This window comes from Staurois parvus, unplaced genomic scaffold, assembly GCF_062004578.1.
Source record: "Staurois parvus isolate SC_StPar_1 unplaced genomic scaffold, SC_StPar_1.0 ptg003474l, whole genome shotgun sequence".
Classification (NCBI taxonomy): domain Eukaryota; kingdom Metazoa; phylum Chordata; class Amphibia; order Anura; family Ranidae; genus Staurois; species Staurois parvus.
The window spans coordinates 63902-79004 of NW_028321270.1; the positions used below are offsets into that span (position 1 = coordinate 63902).

The following is a 15103-nucleotide window of genomic DNA, read 5'->3' on the forward strand; positions in this document are numbered from 1 at the left end:
CAGCTCGAGCGGCCGTCCCAGAGTCGAGCTGAGCAGAGCAGCAGCTCTCTCTCTCGGGTTGCTTCCAGCCAGGCCTCCCTCCTTCCTCCTTCGGACGGGCTGAAAGCTCGGCTTCCCAGCCAGCTGACTTCCTGCTTTCCTTCGGATGGAGAGACAGAGAGCTTGCTGACTCTCCTCGCTTCTTTTCAGGCCATTGGGCACGTCGTCCCATCCAGGCAAGCCCAGCAAGAATGAAAGCAAGAAAGTGACACGCACCAAACAAAAGCACACAGGCACACCCAGGGTTAAAAACACCTTTAATGGAATGAGGCTTTTCACACCTCGTTAGGAGTTATCAGCAACAAACACAGATAAGGCACAATGAGGAGGAGGACAACAACAATAACACACAACACAATGAAGCCAGCAGGCTGCCGTCTGGTCTGCAGGAGCCAAGGCCAAGGCTGGTTAGGACCACTGGGATGGGCCTCGATCACTCCCATCACAGGTGTGACCTTGTGCCCTTTCCTTTCCTTCTTGGGGAAAGAAAGGAGAGTGACTGCTTGTCGTAGTCATTTCTCTTCTTCTATGTCTGCTTTTGGAAAACCGCATAAGAGGGGTGCACCGGTCCTGGAGGTACTGCAATACCAGGTCGATGCGTGGAGTGGACAGAGCAAGCTCTTCTTCCATCTCCCTGTTCTAAAAATCCATTTAATATATGGTCCCCAGATAGGGGACGTATCAGATATTAAACTGATAAGAACAGATACTACACTTGATCTTAGCCAAAAGGCCGAGAAGCGATAACCGGAAACTCGGGCCTACCCGAGGGCCGCCCGAACGGGCAGAGGGGACGGGCTCGCTGAGAGCTCCACGGGCCGCAGGGGGCCCACTCCTCCGCAGGGCTCTCCCAGGTGGCTGGGGCTGCCAAAATTCACACCTCTGGCCCAGGGCCTGGCTCCCCTGCCTCCACTCCCTCCCTGGACACTTGGCTTCCATCCCCTGGGCCCAGTCTGCTCCTCCTCTAGCCCAAGTGGGCACCAGCAGGTGCTGCTGGTTTGGGGAGAAATCAGCAGCACGGTCGTTTGCATGGCCCCGCCTCTAGGGCGACGCGGGCGAGGCGGGCCACTAGAGGGAGACACAGGCCTTGGCATGGCATATCCGTGCGGCAGCTCGAGCGGCCGTCCCAGAGTCGAGCTGAGCAGAGCAGCAGCTCTCTCTCTCGGGTTGCTTCCAGCCAGGCCTCCCTCCTTCCTCCTTCGGACGGGCTGAAAGCTCGGCTTCCCAGCCAGCTGACTTCCTGCTTTCCTTCGGATGGAGAGACAGAGAGCTTGCTGACTCTCCTCGCTTCTTTTCAGGCCATTGGGCACGTCGTCCCATCCAGGCAAGCCCAGCAAGAATGAAAGCAAGAAAGTGACACGCACCAAACAAAAGCACACAGGCACACCCAGGGTTAAAAACACCTTTAATGGAATGAGGCTTTTCACACCTCGTTAGGAGTTATCAGCAACAAACACAGATAAGGCACAATGAGGAGGAGGACAACAACAATAACACACAACACAATGAAGCCAGCAGGCTGCCGTCTGGTCTGCAGGAGCCAAGGCCAAGGCTGGTTAGGACCACTGGGATGGGCCTCGATCACTCCCATCACAGGTGTGACCTTGTGCCCTTTCCTTTCCTTCTTGGGGAAAGAAAGGAGAGTGACTGCTTGTCGTAGTCATTTCTCTTCTTCTATGTCTGCTTTTGGAAAACCGCATAAGAGGGGTGCACCGGTCCTGGAGGTACTGCAATACCAGGTCGATGCGTGGAGTGGACAGAGCAAGCTCTTCTTCCATCTCCCTGTTCTAAAAATCCATTTAATATATGGTCCCCAGATAGGGGACGTATCAGATATTAAACTGATAAGAACAGATACTACACTTGATCTTAGCCAAAAGGCCGAGAAGCGATAACCGGAAACTCGGGCCTACCCGAGGGCCGCCCGAACGGGCAGAGGGGACGGGCTCGCTGAGAGCTCCACGGGCCGCAGGGGGCCCACTCCTCCGCAGGGCTCTCCCAGGTGGCTGGGGCTGCCAAAATTCACACCTCTGGCCCAGGGCCTGGCTCCCCTGCCTCCACTCCCTCCCTGGACACTTGGCTTCCATCCCCTGGGCCCAGTCTGCTCCTCCTCTAGCCCAAGTGGGCACCAGCAGGTGCTGCTGGTTTGGGGAGAAATCAGCAGCACGGTCGTTTGCATGGCCCCGCCTCTAGGGCGACGCGGGCGAGGCGGGCCACTAGAGGGAGACACAGGCCTTGGCATGGCATATCCGTGCGGCAGCTCGAGCGGCCGTCCCAGAGTCGAGCTGAGCAGAGCAGCAGCTCTCTCTCTCGGGTTGCTTCCAGCCAGGCCTCCCTCCTTCCTCCTTCGGACGGGCTGAAAGCTCGGCTTCCCAGCCAGCTGACTTCCTGCTTTCCTTCGGATGGAGAGACAGAGAGCTTGCTGACTCTCCTCGCTTCTTTTCAGGCCATTGGGCACGTCGTCCCATCCAGGCAAGCCCAGCAAGAATGAAAGCAAGAAAGTGACACGCACCAAACAAAAGCACACAGGCACACCCAGGGTTAAAAACACCTTTAATGGAATGAGGCTTTTCACACCTCGTTAGGAGTTATCAGCAACAAACACAGATAAGGCACAATGAGGAGGAGGACAACAACAATAACACACAACACAATGAAGCCAGCAGGCTGCCGTCTGGTCTGCAGGAGCCAAGGCCAAGGCTGGTTAGGACCACTGGGATGGGCCTCGATCACTCCCATCACAGGTGTGACCTTGTGCCCTTTCCTTTCCTTCTTGGGGAAAGAAAGGAGAGTGACTGCTTGTCGTAGTCATTTCTCTTCTTCTATGTCTGCTTTTGGAAAACCGCATAAGAGGGGTGCACCGGTCCTGGAGGTACTGCAATACCAGGTCGATGCGTGGAGTGGACAGAGCAAGCTCTTCTTCCATCTCCCTGTTCTAAAAATCCATTTAATATATGGTCCCCAGATAGGGGACGTATCAGATATTAAACTGATAAGAACAGATACTACACTTGATCTTAGCCAAAAGGCCGAGAAGCGATAACCGGAAACTCGGGCCTACCCGAGGGCCGCCCGAACGGGCAGAGGGGACGGGCTCGCTGAGAGCTCCACGGGCCGCAGGGGGCCCACTCCTCCGCAGGGCTCTCCCAGGTGGCTGGGGCTGCCAAAATTCACACCTCTGGCCCAGGGCCTGGCTCCCCTGCCTCCACTCCCTCCCTGGACACTTGGCTTCCATCCCCTGGGCCCAGTCTGCTCCTCCTCTAGCCCAAGTGGGCACCAGCAGGTGCTGCTGGTTTGGGGAGAAATCAGCAGCACGGTCGTTTGCATGGCCCCGCCTCTAGGGCGACGCGGGCGAGGCGGGCCACTAGAGGGAGACACAGGCCTTGGCATGGCATATCCGTGCGGCAGCTCGAGCGGCCGTCCCAGAGTCGAGCTGAGCAGAGCAGCAGCTCTCTCTCTCGGGTTGCTTCCAGCCAGGCCTCCCTCCTTCCTCCTTCGGACGGGCTGAAAGCTCGGCTTCCCAGCCAGCTGACTTCCTGCTTTCCTTCGGATGGAGAGACAGAGAGCTTGCTGACTCTCCTCGCTTCTTTTCAGGCCATTGGGCACGTCGTCCCATCCAGGCAAGCCCAGCAAGAATGAAAGCAAGAAAGTGACACGCACCAAACAAAAGCACACAGGCACACCCAGGGTTAAAAACACCTTTAATGGAATGAGGCTTTTCACACCTCGTTAGGAGTTATCAGCAACAAACACAGATAAGGCACAATGAGGAGGAGGACAACAACAATAACACACAACACAATGAAGCCAGCAGGCTGCCGTCTGGTCTGCAGGAGCCAAGGCCAAGGCTGGTTAGGACCACTGGGATGGGCCTCGATCACTCCCATCACAGGTGTGACCTTGTGCCCTTTCCTTTCCTTCTTGGGGAAAGAAAGGAGAGTGACTGCTTGTCGTAGTCATTTCTCTTCTTCTATGTCTGCTTTTGGAAAACCGCATAAGAGGGGTGCACCGGTCCTGGAGGTACTGCAATACCAGGTCGATGCGTGGAGTGGACAGAGCAAGCTCTTCTTCCATCTCCCTGTTCTAAAAATCCATTTAATATATGGTCCCCAGATAGGGGACGTATCAGATATTAAACTGATAAGAACAGATACTACACTTGATCTTAGCCAAAAGGCCGAGAAGCGATAACCGGAAACTCGGGCCTACCCGAGGGCCGCCCGAACGGGCAGAGGGGACGGGCTCGCTGAGAGCTCCACGGGCCGCAGGGGGCCCACTCCTCCGCAGGGCTCTCCCAGGTGGCTGGGGCTGCCAAAATTCACACCTCTGGCCCAGGGCCTGGCTCCCCTGCCTCCACTCCCTCCCTGGACACTTGGCTTCCATCCCCTGGGCCCAGTCTGCTCCTCCTCTAGCCCAAGTGGGCACCAGCAGGTGCTGCTGGTTTGGGGAGAAATCAGCAGCACGGTCGTTTGCATGGCCCCGCCTCTAGGGCGACGCGGGCGAGGCGGGCCACTAGAGGGAGACACAGGCCTTGGCATGGCATATCCGTGCGGCAGCTCGAGCGGCCGTCCCAGAGTCGAGCTGAGCAGAGCAGCAGCTCTCTCTCTCGGGTTGCTTCCAGCCAGGCCTCCCTCCTTCCTCCTTCGGACGGGCTGAAAGCTCGGCTTCCCAGCCAGCTGACTTCCTGCTTTCCTTCGGATGGAGAGACAGAGAGCTTGCTGACTCTCCTCGCTTCTTTTCAGGCCATTGGGCACGTCGTCCCATCCAGGCAAGCCCAGCAAGAATGAAAGCAAGAAAGTGACACGCACCAAACAAAAGCACACAGGCACACCCAGGGTTAAAAACACCTTTAATGGAATGAGGCTTTTCACACCTCGTTAGGAGTTATCAGCAACAAACACAGATAAGGCACAATGAGGAGGAGGACAACAACAATAACACACAACACAATGAAGCCAGCAGGCTGCCGTCTGGTCTGCAGGAGCCAAGGCCAAGGCTGGTTAGGACCACTGGGATGGGCCTCGATCACTCCCATCACAGGTGTGACCTTGTGCCCTTTCCTTTCCTTCTTGGGGAAAGAAAGGAGAGTGACTGCTTGTCGTAGTCATTTCTCTTCTTCTATGTCTGCTTTTGGAAAACCGCATAAGAGGGGTGCACCGGTCCTGGAGGTACTGCAATACCAGGTCGATGCGTGGAGTGGACAGAGCAAGCTCTTCTTCCATCTCCCTGTTCTAAAAATCCATTTAATATATGGTCCCCAGATAGGGGACGTATCAGATATTAAACTGATAAGAACAGATACTACACTTGATCTTAGCCAAAAGGCCGAGAAGCGATAACCGGAAACTCGGGCCTACCCGAGGGCCGCCCGAACGGGCAGAGGGGACGGGCTCGCTGAGAGCTCCACGGGCCGCAGGGGGCCCACTCCTCCGCAGGGCTCTCCCAGGTGGCTGGGGCTGCCAAAATTCACACCTCTGGCCCAGGGCCTGGCTCCCCTGCCTCCACTCCCTCCCTGGACACTTGGCTTCCATCCCCTGGGCCCAGTCTGCTCCTCCTCTAGCCCAAGTGGGCACCAGCAGGTGCTGCTGGTTTGGGGAGAAATCAGCAGCACGGTCGTTTGCATGGCCCCGCCTCTAGGGCGACGCGGGCGAGGCGGGCCACTAGAGGGAGACACAGGCCTTGGCATGGCATATCCGTGCGGCAGCTCGAGCGGCCGTCCCAGAGTCGAGCTGAGCAGAGCAGCAGCTCTCTCTCTCGGGTTGCTTCCAGCCAGGCCTCCCTCCTTCCTCCTTCGGACGGGCTGAAAGCTCGGCTTCCCAGCCAGCTGACTTCCTGCTTTCCTTCGGATGGAGAGACAGAGAGCTTGCTGACTCTCCTCGCTTCTTTTCAGGCCATTGGGCACGTCGTCCCATCCAGGCAAGCCCAGCAAGAATGAAAGCAAGAAAGTGACACGCACCAAACAAAAGCACACAGGCACACCCAGGGTTAAAAACACCTTTAATGGAATGAGGCTTTTCACACCTCGTTAGGAGTTATCAGCAACAAACACAGATAAGGCACAATGAGGAGGAGGACAACAACAATAACACACAACACAATGAAGCCAGCAGGCTGCCGTCTGGTCTGCAGGAGCCAAGGCCAAGGCTGGTTAGGACCACTGGGATGGGCCTCGATCACTCCCATCACAGGTGTGACCTTGTGCCCTTTCCTTTCCTTCTTGGGGAAAGAAAGGAGAGTGACTGCTTGTCGTAGTCATTTCTCTTCTTCTATGTCTGCTTTTGGAAAACCGCATAAGAGGGGTGCACCGGTCCTGGAGGTACTGCAATACCAGGTCGATGCGTGGAGTGGACAGAGCAAGCTCTTCTTCCATCTCCCTGTTCTAAAAATCCATTTAATATATGGTCCCCAGATAGGGGACGTATCAGATATTAAACTGATAAGAACAGATACTACACTTGATCTTAGCCAAAAGGCCGAGAAGCGATAACCGGAAACTCGGGCCTACCCGAGGGCCGCCCGAACGGGCAGAGGGGACGGGCTCGCTGAGAGCTCCACGGGCCGCAGGGGGCCCACTCCTCCGCAGGGCTCTCCCAGGTGGCTGGGGCTGCCAAAATTCACACCTCTGGCCCAGGGCCTGGCTCCCCTGCCTCCACTCCCTCCCTGGACACTTGGCTTCCATCCCCTGGGCCCAGTCTGCTCCTCCTCTAGCCCAAGTGGGCACCAGCAGGTGCTGCTGGTTTGGGGAGAAATCAGCAGCACGGTCGTTTGCATGGCCCCGCCTCTAGGGCGACGCGGGCGAGGCGGGCCACTAGAGGGAGACACAGGCCTTGGCATGGCATATCCGTGCGGCAGCTCGAGCGGCCGTCCCAGAGTCGAGCTGAGCAGAGCAGCAGCTCTCTCTCTCGGGTTGCTTCCAGCCAGGCCTCCCTCCTTCCTCCTTCGGACGGGCTGAAAGCTCGGCTTCCCAGCCAGCTGACTTCCTGCTTTCCTTCGGATGGAGAGACAGAGAGCTTGCTGACTCTCCTCGCTTCTTTTCAGGCCATTGGGCACGTCGTCCCATCCAGGCAAGCCCAGCAAGAATGAAAGCAAGAAAGTGACACGCACCAAACAAAAGCACACAGGCACACCCAGGGTTAAAAACACCTTTAATGGAATGAGGCTTTTCACACCTCGTTAGGAGTTATCAGCAACAAACACAGATAAGGCACAATGAGGAGGAGGACAACAACAATAACACACAACACAATGAAGCCAGCAGGCTGCCGTCTGGTCTGCAGGAGCCAAGGCCAAGGCTGGTTAGGACCACTGGGATGGGCCTCGATCACTCCCATCACAGGTGTGACCTTGTGCCCTTTCCTTTCCTTCTTGGGGAAAGAAAGGAGAGTGACTGCTTGTCGTAGTCATTTCTCTTCTTCTATGTCTGCTTTTGGAAAACCGCATAAGAGGGGTGCACCGGTCCTGGAGGTACTGCAATACCAGGTCGATGCGTGGAGTGGACAGAGCAAGCTCTTCTTCCATCTCCCTGTTCTAAAAATCCATTTAATATATGGTCCCCAGATAGGGGACGTATCAGATATTAAACTGATAAGAACAGATACTACACTTGATCTTAGCCAAAAGGCCGAGAAGCGATAACCGGAAACTCGGGCCTACCCGAGGGCCGCCCGAACGGGCAGAGGGGACGGGCTCGCTGAGAGCTCCACGGGCCGCAGGGGGCCCACTCCTCCGCAGGGCTCTCCCAGGTGGCTGGGGCTGCCAAAATTCACACCTCTGGCCCAGGGCCTGGCTCCCCTGCCTCCACTCCCTCCCTGGACACTTGGCTTCCATCCCCTGGGCCCAGTCTGCTCCTCCTCTAGCCCAAGTGGGCACCAGCAGGTGCTGCTGGTTTGGGGAGAAATCAGCAGCACGGTCGTTTGCATGGCCCCGCCTCTAGGGCGACGCGGGCGAGGCGGGCCACTAGAGGGAGACACAGGCCTTGGCATGGCATATCCGTGCGGCAGCTCGAGCGGCCGTCCCAGAGTCGAGCTGAGCAGAGCAGCAGCTCTCTCTCTCGGGTTGCTTCCAGCCAGGCCTCCCTCCTTCCTCCTTCGGACGGGCTGAAAGCTCGGCTTCCCAGCCAGCTGACTTCCTGCTTTCCTTCGGATGGAGAGACAGAGAGCTTGCTGACTCTCCTCGCTTCTTTTCAGGCCATTGGGCACGTCGTCCCATCCAGGCAAGCCCAGCAAGAATGAAAGCAAGAAAGTGACACGCACCAAACAAAAGCACACAGGCACACCCAGGGTTAAAAACACCTTTAATGGAATGAGGCTTTTCACACCTCGTTAGGAGTTATCAGCAACAAACACAGATAAGGCACAATGAGGAGGAGGACAACAACAATAACACACAACACAATGAAGCCAGCAGGCTGCCGTCTGGTCTGCAGGAGCCAAGGCCAAGGCTGGTTAGGACCACTGGGATGGGCCTCGATCACTCCCATCACAGGTGTGACCTTGTGCCCTTTCCTTTCCTTCTTGGGGAAAGAAAGGAGAGTGACTGCTTGTCGTAGTCATTTCTCTTCTTCTATGTCTGCTTTTGGAAAACCGCATAAGAGGGGTGCACCGGTCCTGGAGGTACTGCAATACCAGGTCGATGCGTGGAGTGGACAGAGCAAGCTCTTCTTCCATCTCCCTGTTCTAAAAATCCATTTAATATATGGTCCCCAGATAGGGGACGTATCAGATATTAAACTGATAAGAACAGATACTACACTTGATCTTAGCCAAAAGGCCGAGAAGCGATAACCGGAAACTCGGGCCTACCCGAGGGCCGCCCGAACGGGCAGAGGGGACGGGCTCGCTGAGAGCTCCACGGGCCGCAGGGGGCCCACTCCTCCGCAGGGCTCTCCCAGGTGGCTGGGGCTGCCAAAATTCACACCTCTGGCCCAGGGCCTGGCTCCCCTGCCTCCACTCCCTCCCTGGACACTTGGCTTCCATCCCCTGGGCCCAGTCTGCTCCTCCTCTAGCCCAAGTGGGCACCAGCAGGTGCTGCTGGTTTGGGGAGAAATCAGCAGCACGGTCGTTTGCATGGCCCCGCCTCTAGGGCGACGCGGGCGAGGCGGGCCACTAGAGGGAGACACAGGCCTTGGCATGGCATATCCGTGCGGCAGCTCGAGCGGCCGTCCCAGAGTCGAGCTGAGCAGAGCAGCAGCTCTCTCTCTCGGGTTGCTTCCAGCCAGGCCTCCCTCCTTCCTCCTTCGGACGGGCTGAAAGCTCGGCTTCCCAGCCAGCTGACTTCCTGCTTTCCTTCGGATGGAGAGACAGAGAGCTTGCTGACTCTCCTCGCTTCTTTTCAGGCCATTGGGCACGTCGTCCCATCCAGGCAAGCCCAGCAAGAATGAAAGCAAGAAAGTGACACGCACCAAACAAAAGCACACAGGCACACCCAGGGTTAAAAACACCTTTAATGGAATGAGGCTTTTCACACCTCGTTAGGAGTTATCAGCAACAAACACAGATAAGGCACAATGAGGAGGAGGACAACAACAATAACACACAACACAATGAAGCCAGCAGGCTGCCGTCTGGTCTGCAGGAGCCAAGGCCAAGGCTGGTTAGGACCACTGGGATGGGCCTCGATCACTCCCATCACAGGTGTGACCTTGTGCCCTTTCCTTTCCTTCTTGGGGAAAGAAAGGAGAGTGACTGCTTGTCGTAGTCATTTCTCTTCTTCTATGTCTGCTTTTGGAAAACCGCATAAGAGGGGTGCACCGGTCCTGGAGGTACTGCAATACCAGGTCGATGCGTGGAGTGGACAGAGCAAGCTCTTCTTCCATCTCCCTGTTCTAAAAATCCATTTAATATATGGTCCCCAGATAGGGGACGTATCAGATATTAAACTGATAAGAACAGATACTACACTTGATCTTAGCCAAAAGGCCGAGAAGCGATAACCGGAAACTCGGGCCTACCCGAGGGCCGCCCGAACGGGCAGAGGGGACGGGCTCGCTGAGAGCTCCACGGGCCGCAGGGGGCCCACTCCTCCGCAGGGCTCTCCCAGGTGGCTGGGGCTGCCAAAATTCACACCTCTGGCCCAGGGCCTGGCTCCCCTGCCTCCACTCCCTCCCTGGACACTTGGCTTCCATCCCCTGGGCCCAGTCTGCTCCTCCTCTAGCCCAAGTGGGCACCAGCAGGTGCTGCTGGTTTGGGGAGAAATCAGCAGCACGGTCGTTTGCATGGCCCCGCCTCTAGGGCGACGCGGGCGAGGCGGGCCACTAGAGGGAGACACAGGCCTTGGCATGGCATATCCGTGCGGCAGCTCGAGCGGCCGTCCCAGAGTCGAGCTGAGCAGAGCAGCAGCTCTCTCTCTCGGGTTGCTTCCAGCCAGGCCTCCCTCCTTCCTCCTTCGGACGGGCTGAAAGCTCGGCTTCCCAGCCAGCTGACTTCCTGCTTTCCTTCGGATGGAGAGACAGAGAGCTTGCTGACTCTCCTCGCTTCTTTTCAGGCCATTGGGCACGTCGTCCCATCCAGGCAAGCCCAGCAAGAATGAAAGCAAGAAAGTGACACGCACCAAACAAAAGCACACAGGCACACCCAGGGTTAAAAACACCTTTAATGGAATGAGGCTTTTCACACCTCGTTAGGAGTTATCAGCAACAAACACAGATAAGGCACAATGAGGAGGAGGACAACAACAATAACACACAACACAATGAAGCCAGCAGGCTGCCGTCTGGTCTGCAGGAGCCAAGGCCAAGGCTGGTTAGGACCACTGGGATGGGCCTCGATCACTCCCATCACAGGTGTGACCTTGTGCCCTTTCCTTTCCTTCTTGGGGAAAGAAAGGAGAGTGACTGCTTGTCGTAGTCATTTCTCTTCTTCTATGTCTGCTTTTGGAAAACCGCATAAGAGGGGTGCACCGGTCCTGGAGGTACTGCAATACCAGGTCGATGCGTGGAGTGGACAGAGCAAGCTCTTCTTCCATCTCCCTGTTCTAAAAATCCATTTAATATATGGTCCCCAGATAGGGGACGTATCAGATATTAAACTGATAAGAACAGATACTACACTTGATCTTAGCCAAAAGGCCGAGAAGCGATAACCGGAAACTCGGGCCTACCCGAGGGCCGCCCGAACGGGCAGAGGGGACGGGCTCGCTGAGAGCTCCACGGGCCGCAGGGGGCCCACTCCTCCGCAGGGCTCTCCCAGGTGGCTGGGGCTGCCAAAATTCACACCTCTGGCCCAGGGCCTGGCTCCCCTGCCTCCACTCCCTCCCTGGACACTTGGCTTCCATCCCCTGGGCCCAGTCTGCTCCTCCTCTAGCCCAAGTGGGCACCAGCAGGTGCTGCTGGTTTGGGGAGAAATCAGCAGCACGGTCGTTTGCATGGCCCCGCCTCTAGGGCGACGCGGGCGAGGCGGGCCACTAGAGGGAGACACAGGCCTTGGCATGGCATATCCGTGCGGCAGCTCGAGCGGCCGTCCCAGAGTCGAGCTGAGCAGAGCAGCAGCTCTCTCTCTCGGGTTGCTTCCAGCCAGGCCTCCCTCCTTCCTCCTTCGGACGGGCTGAAAGCTCGGCTTCCCAGCCAGCTGACTTCCTGCTTTCCTTCGGATGGAGAGACAGAGAGCTTGCTGACTCTCCTCGCTTCTTTTCAGGCCATTGGGCACGTCGTCCCATCCAGGCAAGCCCAGCAAGAATGAAAGCAAGAAAGTGACACGCACCAAACAAAAGCACACAGGCACACCCAGGGTTAAAAACACCTTTAATGGAATGAGGCTTTTCACACCTCGTTAGGAGTTATCAGCAACAAACACAGATAAGGCACAATGAGGAGGAGGACAACAACAATAACACACAACACAATGAAGCCAGCAGGCTGCCGTCTGGTCTGCAGGAGCCAAGGCCAAGGCTGGTTAGGACCACTGGGATGGGCCTCGATCACTCCCATCACAGGTGTGACCTTGTGCCCTTTCCTTTCCTTCTTGGGGAAAGAAAGGAGAGTGACTGCTTGTCGTAGTCATTTCTCTTCTTCTATGTCTGCTTTTGGAAAACCGCATAAGAGGGGTGCACCGGTCCTGGAGGTACTGCAATACCAGGTCGATGCGTGGAGTGGACAGAGCAAGCTCTTCTTCCATCTCCCTGTTCTAAAAATCCATTTAATATATGGTCCCCAGATAGGGGACGTATCAGATATTAAACTGATAAGAACAGATACTACACTTGATCTTAGCCAAAAGGCCGAGAAGCGATAACCGGAAACTCGGGCCTACCCGAGGGCCGCCCGAACGGGCAGAGGGGACGGGCTCGCTGAGAGCTCCACGGGCCGCAGGGGGCCCACTCCTCCGCAGGGCTCTCCCAGGTGGCTGGGGCTGCCAAAATTCACACCTCTGGCCCAGGGCCTGGCTCCCCTGCCTCCACTCCCTCCCTGGACACTTGGCTTCCATCCCCTGGGCCCAGTCTGCTCCTCCTCTAGCCCAAGTGGGCACCAGCAGGTGCTGCTGGTTTGGGGAGAAATCAGCAGCACGGTCGTTTGCATGGCCCCGCCTCTAGGGCGACGCGGGCGAGGCGGGCCACTAGAGGGAGACACAGGCCTTGGCATGGCATATCCGTGCGGCAGCTCGAGCGGCCGTCCCAGAGTCGAGCTGAGCAGAGCAGCAGCTCTCTCTCTCGGGTTGCTTCCAGCCAGGCCTCCCTCCTTCCTCCTTCGGACGGGCTGAAAGCTCGGCTTCCCAGCCAGCTGACTTCCTGCTTTCCTTCGGATGGAGAGACAGAGAGCTTGCTGACTCTCCTCGCTTCTTTTCAGGCCATTGGGCACGTCGTCCCATCCAGGCAAGCCCAGCAAGAATGAAAGCAAGAAAGTGACACGCACCAAACAAAAGCACACAGGCACACCCAGGGTTAAAAACACCTTTAATGGAATGAGGCTTTTCACACCTCGTTAGGAGTTATCAGCAACAAACACAGATAAGGCACAATGAGGAGGAGGACAACAACAATAACACACAACACAATGAAGCCAGCAGGCTGCCGTCTGGTCTGCAGGAGCCAAGGCCAAGGCTGGTTAGGACCACTGGGATGGGCCTCGATCACTCCCATCACAGGTGTGACCTTGTGCCCTTTCCTTTCCTTCTTGGGGAAAGAAAGGAGAGTGACTGCTTGTCGTAGTCATTTCTCTTCTTCTATGTCTGCTTTTGGAAAACCGCATAAGAGGGGTGCACCGGTCCTGGAGGTACTGCAATACCAGGTCGATGCGTGGAGTGGACAGAGCAAGCTCTTCTTCCATCTCCCTGTTCTAAAAATCCATTTAATATATGGTCCCCAGATAGGGGACGTATCAGATATTAAACTGATAAGAACAGATACTACACTTGATCTTAGCCAAAAGGCCGAGAAGCGATAACCGGAAACTCGGGCCTACCCGAGGGCCGCCCGAACGGGCAGAGGGGACGGGCTCGCTGAGAGCTCCACGGGCCGCAGGGGGCCCACTCCTCCGCAGGGCTCTCCCAGGTGGCTGGGGCTGCCAAAATTCACACCTCTGGCCCAGGGCCTGGCTCCCCTGCCTCCACTCCCTCCCTGGACACTTGGCTTCCATCCCCTGGGCCCAGTCTGCTCCTCCTCTAGCCCAAGTGGGCACCAGCAGGTGCTGCTGGTTTGGGGAGAAATCAGCAGCACGGTCGTTTGCATGGCCCCGCCTCTAGGGCGACGCGGGCGAGGCGGGCCACTAGAGGGAGACACAGGCCTTGGCATGGCATATCCGTGCGGCAGCTCGAGCGGCCGTCCCAGAGTCGAGCTGAGCAGAGCAGCAGCTCTCTCTCTCGGGTTGCTTCCAGCCAGGCCTCCCTCCTTCCTCCTTCGGACGGGCTGAAAGCTCGGCTTCCCAGCCAGCTGACTTCCTGCTTTCCTTCGGATGGAGAGACAGAGAGAGCTTGCTGACTCTCCTCGCTTCTTTTCAGGCCATTGGGCACGTCGTCCCATCCAGGCAAGCCCAGCAAGAATGAAAGCAAGAAAGTGACACGCACCAAACAAAAGCACACAGGCACACCCAGGGTTAAAAACACCTTTAATGGAATGAGGCTTTTCACACCTCGTTAGGAGTTATCAGCAACAAACACAGATAAGGCACAATGAGGAGGAGGACAACAACAATAACACACAACACAATGAAGCCAGCAGGCTGCCGTCTGGTCTGCAGGAGCCAAGGCCAAGGCTGGTTAGGACCACTGGGATGGGCCTCGATCACTCCCATCACAGGTGTGACCTTGTGCCCTTTCCTTTCCTTCTTGGGGAAAGAAAGGAGAGTGACTGCTTGTCGTAGTCATTTCTCTTCTTCTATGTCTGCTTTTGGAAAACCGCATAAGAGGGGTGCACCGGTCCTGGAGGTACTGCAATACCAGGTCGATGCGTGGAGTGGACAGAGCAAGCTCTTCTTCCATCTCCCTGTTCTAAAAATCCATTTAATATATGGTCCCCAGATAGGGGACGTATCAGATATTAAACTGATAAGAACAGATACTACACTTGATCTTAGCCAAAAGGCCGAGAAGCGATAACCGGAAACTCGGGCCTACCCGAGGGCCGCCCGAACGGGCAGAGGGGACGGGCTCGCTGAGAGCTCCACGGGCCGCAGGGGGCCCACTCCTCCGCAGGGCTCTCCCAGGTGGCTGGGGCTGCCAAAATTCACACCTCTGGCCCAGGGCCTGGCTCCCCTGCCTCCACTCCCTCCCTGGACACTTGGCTTCCATCCCCTGGGCCCAGTCTGCTCCTCCTCTAGCCCAAGTGGGCACCAGCAGGTGCTGCTGGTTTGGGGAGAAATCAGCAGCACGGTCGTTTGCATGGCCCCGCCTCTAGGGCGACGCGGGCGAGGCGGGCCACTAGAGGGAGACACAGGCCTTGGCATGGCATATCCGTGCGGCAGCTCGAGCGGCCGTCCCAGAGTCGAGCTGAGCAGAGCAGCAGCTCTCTCTCTCGGGTTGCTTCCAGCCAGGCCTCCCTCCTTCCTCCTTCGGACGGGCTGAAAGCTCGGCTTCCCAGCCAGCTGACTTCCTGCTTTCCTTCGGATGGAGAGACAGAGAGCTTGCTGACTCTCCTC

The 15103-nt window shown here is 56.9% G+C and overlaps 13 non-coding genes across 13 annotated transcripts; all 13 read right to left on the minus strand.

Moving 5' to 3' along the window:
* Positions 1-593: 593 nt before the first annotated feature.
* Positions 594-784, minus strand: LOC149428143 (U2 spliceosomal RNA). Its single transcript, XR_016310859.1, has one exon. It is a non-coding gene; the product is annotated as a U2 spliceosomal RNA (small nuclear RNA).
* A 957-nt stretch (positions 785-1741) lies between these two features.
* LOC149428144 (U2 spliceosomal RNA) lies at positions 1742-1932 on the minus strand. Its single transcript, XR_016310861.1, has one exon. It is a non-coding gene; the product is annotated as a U2 spliceosomal RNA (small nuclear RNA).
* A 957-nt stretch (positions 1933-2889) lies between these two features.
* LOC149428145 (U2 spliceosomal RNA) lies at positions 2890-3080 on the minus strand. The gene has a single exon (XR_016310862.1). It is a non-coding gene; the product is annotated as a U2 spliceosomal RNA (small nuclear RNA).
* A 957-nt stretch (positions 3081-4037) lies between these two features.
* Positions 4038-4228, minus strand: LOC149428146 (U2 spliceosomal RNA). The gene has a single exon (XR_016310863.1). It is a non-coding gene; the product is annotated as a U2 spliceosomal RNA (small nuclear RNA).
* A 957-nt stretch (positions 4229-5185) lies between these two features.
* On the minus strand, positions 5186-5376 carry LOC149428147 (U2 spliceosomal RNA). The gene has a single exon (XR_016310864.1). It is a non-coding gene; the product is annotated as a U2 spliceosomal RNA (small nuclear RNA).
* Positions 5377-6333: 957 nt separating this feature from the next.
* On the minus strand, positions 6334-6524 carry LOC149428148 (U2 spliceosomal RNA). The gene has a single exon (XR_016310865.1). It is a non-coding gene; the product is annotated as a U2 spliceosomal RNA (small nuclear RNA).
* A 957-nt stretch (positions 6525-7481) lies between these two features.
* Positions 7482-7672, minus strand: LOC149428149 (U2 spliceosomal RNA). The gene has a single exon (XR_016310866.1). It is a non-coding gene; the product is annotated as a U2 spliceosomal RNA (small nuclear RNA).
* A 957-nt stretch (positions 7673-8629) lies between these two features.
* Positions 8630-8820, minus strand: LOC149428150 (U2 spliceosomal RNA). Its single transcript, XR_016310867.1, has one exon. It is a non-coding gene; the product is annotated as a U2 spliceosomal RNA (small nuclear RNA).
* Positions 8821-9777: 957 nt separating this feature from the next.
* Positions 9778-9968, minus strand: LOC149428151 (U2 spliceosomal RNA). The gene has a single exon (XR_016310868.1). It is a non-coding gene; the product is annotated as a U2 spliceosomal RNA (small nuclear RNA).
* Positions 9969-10925: 957 nt separating this feature from the next.
* Positions 10926-11116, minus strand: LOC149428152 (U2 spliceosomal RNA). The gene has a single exon (XR_016310869.1). It is a non-coding gene; the product is annotated as a U2 spliceosomal RNA (small nuclear RNA).
* A 957-nt stretch (positions 11117-12073) lies between these two features.
* Positions 12074-12264, minus strand: LOC149428153 (U2 spliceosomal RNA). Its single transcript, XR_016310870.1, has one exon. It is a non-coding gene; the product is annotated as a U2 spliceosomal RNA (small nuclear RNA).
* A 957-nt stretch (positions 12265-13221) lies between these two features.
* LOC149428154 (U2 spliceosomal RNA) lies at positions 13222-13412 on the minus strand. Its single transcript, XR_016310872.1, has one exon. It is a non-coding gene; the product is annotated as a U2 spliceosomal RNA (small nuclear RNA).
* Positions 13413-14371: 959 nt separating this feature from the next.
* LOC149428155 (U2 spliceosomal RNA) lies at positions 14372-14562 on the minus strand. The gene has a single exon (XR_016310873.1). It is a non-coding gene; the product is annotated as a U2 spliceosomal RNA (small nuclear RNA).
* Between the last annotated feature and the right edge of the window lie 541 nt (positions 14563-15103).